The sequence below is a fragment of the Heterocephalus glaber genome, unplaced genomic scaffold (genome assembly GCF_053883595.1).
Source record: "Heterocephalus glaber isolate CG9 unplaced genomic scaffold, H.glaber_assembly_v1.0 deba00001613, whole genome shotgun sequence".
Taxonomy (NCBI): Eukaryota; Metazoa; Chordata; class Mammalia; order Rodentia; family Bathyergidae; genus Heterocephalus; species Heterocephalus glaber.
The window spans coordinates 3167704-3175066 of NW_028258384.1; the positions used below are offsets into that span (position 1 = coordinate 3167704).

Below are 7363 nucleotides of genomic sequence, written 5' to 3' on the forward strand. Positions count from 1 at the left end.
CTGTTACTTAAACTTGCAAGAAGTGTTTGTGGTTGGTAACACTGTTACTTAAACTTGCAAGAAGTGTAAAGTTTTTTTTATTCTTGGCAGTGTAGCTACATGAGATAAAACTGTTAAAGACTATGTAACTGTGATACTAGTGATTGATAATCTCATGGTATATTGAATAATACATTTGTGTTTCCCAACTATACAGGCTTTCTAGGGTGTGAAATTTGAGAAAACATCTTGTCATACTAATGACTTTGTTTATAATGGTGCACTTTTTCAGGTTTATATTTATGTGACTATTATATAATTTTGTTTTAACAGTTAAATGTGCCTAAACAATATGCAGTTCAGGCAATGTCACTCTGAAGATTAAGGACTGGGCATTAGTCATCTATGAAGTACATCTATAAACAAATACCTTCTACTTAAAAGGCATTTTATTAAAAAGTAACACATTTAAACAAGGCTTTATTTATGTCCTTTAATATATTGTAATAGACAAAGGTACCAACTGGTTAAATACCAGTTTAAATGTATTTCACAAGTAATAACAAAAACTTAATAGTTTAAGTATAATGTCAACACAATTGTTGTGCTAAGATGACATGTTTACTCTCGATTTTAAATTTTTCCTGTAAAACTTTATAACTGTCATCAGTTGGTATTCTATAGGATTTTGACATCTAAAACAACCATGATTGGTAAAAGAAATAGCAGTTCTTTGGCCATGCTTTATATTTCAAAGCGCTCAATATCCAAAGCTAAGATTATGATAATTAAACCTACTGCTTCTACTTCAATACTGTTGTAACTGACCTCCTACAAGTTTAACAACTGTGTCTTGGAGACAAAAACTGAGAAAAAGGTAATTGGGCTACCAATATTTTGTCCTTTGCCCTGCAAAGTCAGCCAGGATGTAATTCAACCCCTCTAAAAGATCCTACAACTCCAGTGAGTCACCCAATCCTCTGAAAAGGAAGATGGTTGGACTCCAGAGGACAGGCATCAAACAGTGTACATTATGCTAAAAGGAAGGTCACCAAAGAGGGGAATGTCCCCATGCTTCCAAGGGAAGCCATGTGGTCAAGCAAAGACCATGACCCATCCTGGCAGAGGAAAAAACTAGAGGAGCTAAGAGACTCTCACATGACCCCAAAAGTAATGCCTGAGGAGCCTAAACTGACCTTGATAAATATATATGGATTAAGATTAATTTTGATCAACCTAGCACTTACTTTGCCTTACTTGGCTTTAAATAACTAGCAGTAAAATATAACTAAAATTTATACATACAGAGTTCACCAAAAAATGTATATACTCTTTAGGAAAAAAAATAGCATGATGTTTTTTCAACAGATGGTGTTACCCTCATATGGGGTACACTAGAGGATGTTGTATATTGCAGAAAATGCACTACACTGCCGGCCCATAGAGAAGAAATTGAAAATGCATGTGCAGCAACCTCAATGACCAATGTCACCCAAGCAGCAGCTCGCTCTACTAATAAATGTCTGGAAGCTGATGGTCACCACTTTGAGTACCTCTTGTAGTGCCCAAAGGTAACTTGTATTAATCTCATGATATCTCAATAAATGTAGTATTAAAATGTGTATACAATTTAGTATTAAACATGTATACATGTGTATACATTAAATGTGTATACAATTTAGTATAAAAATGTGTATACAAGTTTTTCTTTTCCTGGAGTGTGTAAACATTTTTTTGGTGGACTCTGTTATATATATATATGGAGAGGTGCAGAGAGAAAAAACTAATAAAATTAAATTACAAGCTAGGCTAGATATAAAAAAGGGGCTCCAAATACTGTACTGGCCCCTGGTAGCAGTCTCTATCTGTACCTATAATGTATAGTCATAAAGTTTTCATTATCAGTCTCATTTGCTGTATCAAAAATGTGTCCTTCAGCCCCACTTAATATATTCCCATTGTCATTCTAATGTACATTCAAATAATCCTCAGCTATAGATTATATGTGTGCCTATAAAATAAAAACAGCAATTTCATTACTTATAATTTAAAAATGAAAGCTATTTTTATTTTTTATTTTATTAGTACATGTTTGCAGTTCATGCAGTTCACAATCATCTTGAGGAACATACCACAGCTTGTTTCCTTTATTTTTTAATTCCTTAAGTTTACTGGTACATTTTAGGCATACAGTATGCTGGCATTAATCATTGGGAATTTGTACCTGTAAATAATATATTGTGGTTCTTATTTTTCCCTGTCCCCCTGCCCTCCCTTCAACCCCTCCATCCCTCCCTATTTACAAAGACTTTGTTTCCATTTTTCCTTTTCTCATAATTTTTCCTTTCCCTTCTTTCTGTTCCACTACCCTCCCACTTCCCCTACCCCTTTGGACCTTTTCTTCCTGTTTCACATTATCTATTATACATTTTGATCCTTATTTACACTTTCAGTTTCTCATACCAGAGAAACTATTCGGTATTTACACATGTGTGTCCTATTTATTTCACTTAAGAGTATGGCCTCAATGTGCATCCATTTAGCTATAAATGTCTCTAGTTTCTCATTCTTCATGGCTGAATAATACTCCATGTTATTTAAAAACCACATCTTTTTAATCAGTCTCCAGTTGATGGGAAATTGGGCTGTTTCCAAGCTTCAGCTATTACAAACTGTGCCACTATAAACATGGGTGCACATATATCACTGTGGTATGGTTTCTTTAATTCTTTTGGGAAGATACCCAGCAGGGAAATAGCTGGGTCAAATGGGACCTCTAATCCTAGATTTTTGAGTTATCTCCATACCGATTTCCACAGTGGTTGCACCAGTCTACACTCCCACCAGCAGTGGAGAAGGTTTTCTTTTCCCCTACAACCCCACCAGCATTTGTTATTGGAGGATTTCTTGATAGCAGCCATTCTTTCTGGAGTGAGGTGGAATCTCAGCAATGTTTTCATTTGCATCTCTTGAATGACCAGTGATGTTGAACATTTTTTTATATGTTTATTTTCTGTTTCTACTTCTTTGTCTGAGAAATGTCTGTTCATTTCAGATGCCCATTTTTGGATTGGGTCTTTAAATTTGGGAGGTCCAATTTTTATAAGTTCTTTATATATTTTAGATAGTAGACCTTTGTCTGAGCAAAAACTGGCAAATTTTTTTCCCAGATTATGCATTGTCTCTTCATTCTGTTGGTAGTTTCTCTTGCTGTGTAGAAGCTTTTTAATAGGAGGAGTCCCTGTTGTTGATTCCTTGTGCTAGTTCACGTGGGACTGAGGTTTTCTTCATCAAGTATTTTCCTACACCAATGTCTTCAACAGTTCTACCTAACCTCTCTTCCAACAGGTCTAATGTTTCTGTTTTAATATTTAGATCTTTGATCCACTTTGATTTTAATTTAGTGCATGGTGAAAGATATGGATAGGTCTAGTTTTAATCTTTGGCAAATTGAAATCCAATTTTTCCAGCACCATTTATGAAAGAAGCTACCTTTCCTCCTGTGAGGGTATTTGACTTCTTTGTCAAAGATGAGGTGGCTGAGTATGTCTGGAGTTGTTTTTGCATCCTCTAATCTGGTCCACTGATACTCAGATCTGTTTGCCAGTACTGTGCTGTTTTTAACACCGTAGCTTTGTAGTATAGTTTCAAGTTGGGAAATGTGATACCCCTACCTTGTCTTTGTTGCCTAGAATTGGTTTTGCTATTCTAGGTCTCTTCTTGTTCCAAATGAATTTTTGGATTGTTTTCTCAAGTTCTGTGAAATATGCTGTTGGAATTTCAATTGGGATTGCATTGGATCTATATAGCAGTTTTGGAAATATGGCCATTTTCATTATATTGGTTCTTCCTACCCCGGAGCAAGGAATGTCTTTCCATTTTCTGATATCATCTTTGATCTCTTTTTTCAGAGTGATGTAGTATTCAGAGTAGAGGTTTTTTATTTCTTTTGTTAGATTGATTCCTAGGGATTTTATTTTTTGGATGCTATTGTGAAAGGAGTTATTTCTCCACTTCCTCTCTAAGTGAGTCTATTATTCATGTACCAGAAGGCTATTTATTGATTTCTGTGTTTTGACCTTGTATCCAGCTACTCTACTGAATTTGATTATTAAATCTAAAAGACTTTTGTTGGAGTTCTTGTGGTCTTCTATATAGAGTTTCATGTCATCTGCAAATAATGACAGTTTAACTTTTTCATTTCCTATCTTTATTCCTTTTATTTCTTTCTCCTTTTTCCTTTTTAATCACTTCCCCTTCCTTTCCCTCCCTCCCTCCTCCTCCAGTTCCCCTATCCCATTTTTCATTCTTGTTGACATTATTCATCTTAGCTCATGTTATGGCATATAATGTTTACATTCATTGAGGTTACTAGGTAACTGTACATGGCATATATTTATTTTACTTATTTCCCCTTCTCCTCACCCCTCATGCTTTTTACCTTGGACCACCTATCCATTGCAAGAGACCCATCCTCTTCTCCCCTTCTACCTGTATTATTCTCTGTTTCTGCTGTGCCTCACTGAAATGGGAGATACCATATGGTATTTAAGCATGTGTCTCGTTTACTTCAGTCAACATTATATTTTGAGAGTACATTCATTTTCCTACAAATGTCTCAAGTCTGTCATTCTTTTTTTTCCAGTTAGGAAGAGGCAGTTTATTCAGTGTACTTTGGCCTCTGCCCAAGGTCTGGCATCATTCCACCTTGAATTTCGTAGTTCAGAGGGGTAGGGCAGTCGTGCAGCAGAAAGCAGAATGCACAGAAGAGACTGAGGGAAGATGGGAGCAGAATTCAGCGATCAGGATGGAGGAAGCCAGGCAGAGCCTTGCCAGGTGATCTCTTCCCCCAAACTCAGATGTAAATTCTTTATGATTCAGCCACTAAGGCTTCCTTTCCTTCAATTTCTTTCTTTCTGTCTGCCCTTATTTTTCCTTTTTGAGACAGGGTCTCACTATGCAGTTCAGGCTGGCCTTGAACTATGAGGCCCAGGTTCTCCTTGAACTCTTGGGGATCCTCCTGCCTCAGCCTCCAGAGTGCTGGGATTACAGGTGTGCATCACCACATTTGGTTCCTTCAGTTTCTTAAGACTTCCAACAAAAATGTGAGTATATACATGAGAGCTCACAATTGGAAGTACCTCCTGGCTTGGTGTTGGCCAAGGGACTGTGAATGGCTAGGACCCTGCCTTCCGTTACAAAATGGCTTTTTCTAGTGTGTACCAGGAAAAAGATATGCAAAATCCAAATTATCACTTCACTATGTGGCAGTCACAGTGCTGCTAGTTCCTGCCAGGCCACCCTCCCTCACCCAGGGTTCTCTGATCTTTTTCATATTTTTGTTGTTTGTTTTATTTTTGAGACTGGGTCTTGCTATGTAGTTCATGCTAGGCTTAAACTCTCAGTGATCCTCCCGCCTCAGCCTCCCAGAGTGCTGGGATTAAAGGCATGTCACCACATCCAGCCTTTTTCATGTTTGAGTATTAGAAACCAAAATCTATTAAAGCTGCCTGCTTCCTTCTTCTCCAGAGGTCATATAAGTAGTCCTGAGAATGGATAGTTGTCCTTAACTGGTTATGAGGAGCAGGATGTCAGCACAGCAGTGGAGGTCCCAGGGGAGGCCTCAGGTGCTCAGAGTGGGAGGGCATACATCACAGAGGCTTCTGAAGGTGTGAGGATGCAAGGGTGAGGCGTTTGTTGATTTTTTCCTCTGCAAACTGGTCCGGGAACTTGAGGTAGGCCTGGCACTGGGGTGCGGCCACTGGAACAAAGTGGCCACCAGAGTGGGTTAGGGTGATGGCTCTGGGAAGTTGGCTAGCCAGTCACATACTCTCCTGAGTGGGGATGACTCGATCAATATCCCCAAAAACATGGAGCGAAGAGGGCCAGGGATTTAGTTTAGTGGTGCCACCACCGGCCTCGAAAGCTCAAGGTCCTGAGTTCCATCCCCGGTACAAAAAAAAAAAAAAAAGGAACGAAGGTGGTAACAAGGGTCTCTGCATGACAGGCTCTTTGAGGCCAAGGCCCTGGGGACAGAAACTAGAGATAAGCATGAGAAATCGAGGCAAGAGGAAGCGCAGATCACCAGCCTGGCCCAAGGCACACACAAGGGCTGCTAGTGCTGCTAGTGCTGAAGTTCAGGAGTCCATCAAAAGGCCCCAGCTGTTCCCAGGGCTTGTTCCAGGGCCCTGCACACCATGGGCTCTTCTAGGGCATTGAAAACGTCTGCCTCCTCCGAAAACCACCAGCCTCAAGGCTGCTCCTGTGGTTGGGGGGGCAGGGCCTGGTGCCCTTGGGGCCTGCTGCATCAGGGACTGGGTGGGGACCACTGAGACACATGAGCTTCTCGTGGCCCAGCAGTGCCTTCCTCAGTGTTCCAGTCTTATTGTGGAAGCCATGCTCACTCTGCCAGAAGCCAGCCAGGCACAAGATCCACAGGGGCTGCTGTGCCATGTTGCCAGCTAAATCTGTCATTTTTTATAGCAGAGTAATATTCCATTATATATAGATACCACGTTTTCTTTATTCAGTAATCTATCTAACAGTATACAGGCTGTTTCCAGGATTTAGCTATTACAAATTGTGCTGCTATAAACATTCTTATGCATGTATTGCTGTAGTATGTTGTGTTAAATACTTTGGGAAGATGCCTAGCAGCGGATCACTGGCTCATGAAATTTCTAATTTCAGTTCTTCGTGAAATCTCACCATAGAGGAGAGACCTCACAGTGTTGCCAACAGCAGCTGACTAGCTGCCAGCTGGGAGGCAAAGTGAAACTAACAACTTTTTTACTTACAGAGAACCAGAGAACTGTATTGGGACCAAAAGAATCACCTGCAGTTGAAACCAGCAAGGTAAACATGGGACACTGCTTCCAGAGCAGCCTTGCACAATCAACAGTTGGTGAGTGACCTCTGTTCAAACTCCCATAGCTACAATCATGGAGCAGGAGCTGGCAAGGATCCCATTGTAAGGAAAAGTGGAGTATTTGAACCTGGGTCCCAAAGAAGTTCCTTGACTGTTTCAGACTCCAAGTTCTCAGAATGGTTGAGGGAAAGATAGTCACGGGAGACCACCAGCAGTTGGAGAGCAGGCTGGGAGGAGTCTTGCTGAAAGGCAGGGGCTGGTGAACAGACCAGGTTCCTGTAATCAGAGGCCAGGTTCAGCCAGAGTTGTACAGGATTGGAAGCTCACATTGGTGCAGTGTTCTCACTGTAAGAAGATCTCTACACCCAGCACCGTTCTGGTGCTTGACTCCACATTATACTTCCAGCATGAACAGAGACACATCATGGCTTCAGCTGTGCTCCTACTAGGCTGAGAAAAGAACCACATGTCCAAAACAATAGAAAAATTTCTTTTATTATTCTTTATTAGATTGTA

The 7363-nt window shown here is 40.1% G+C and overlaps 1 pseudogene; it reads right to left on the reverse strand.

The window, feature by feature from the left end:
- Nucleotides 1-5630: 5630 nt before the first annotated feature.
- LOC101710788 (esterase OVCA2 pseudogene) lies at nt 5631-6432 on the reverse strand (annotated as a pseudogene).
- Nucleotides 6433-7363: the final 931 nt, after the last annotated feature.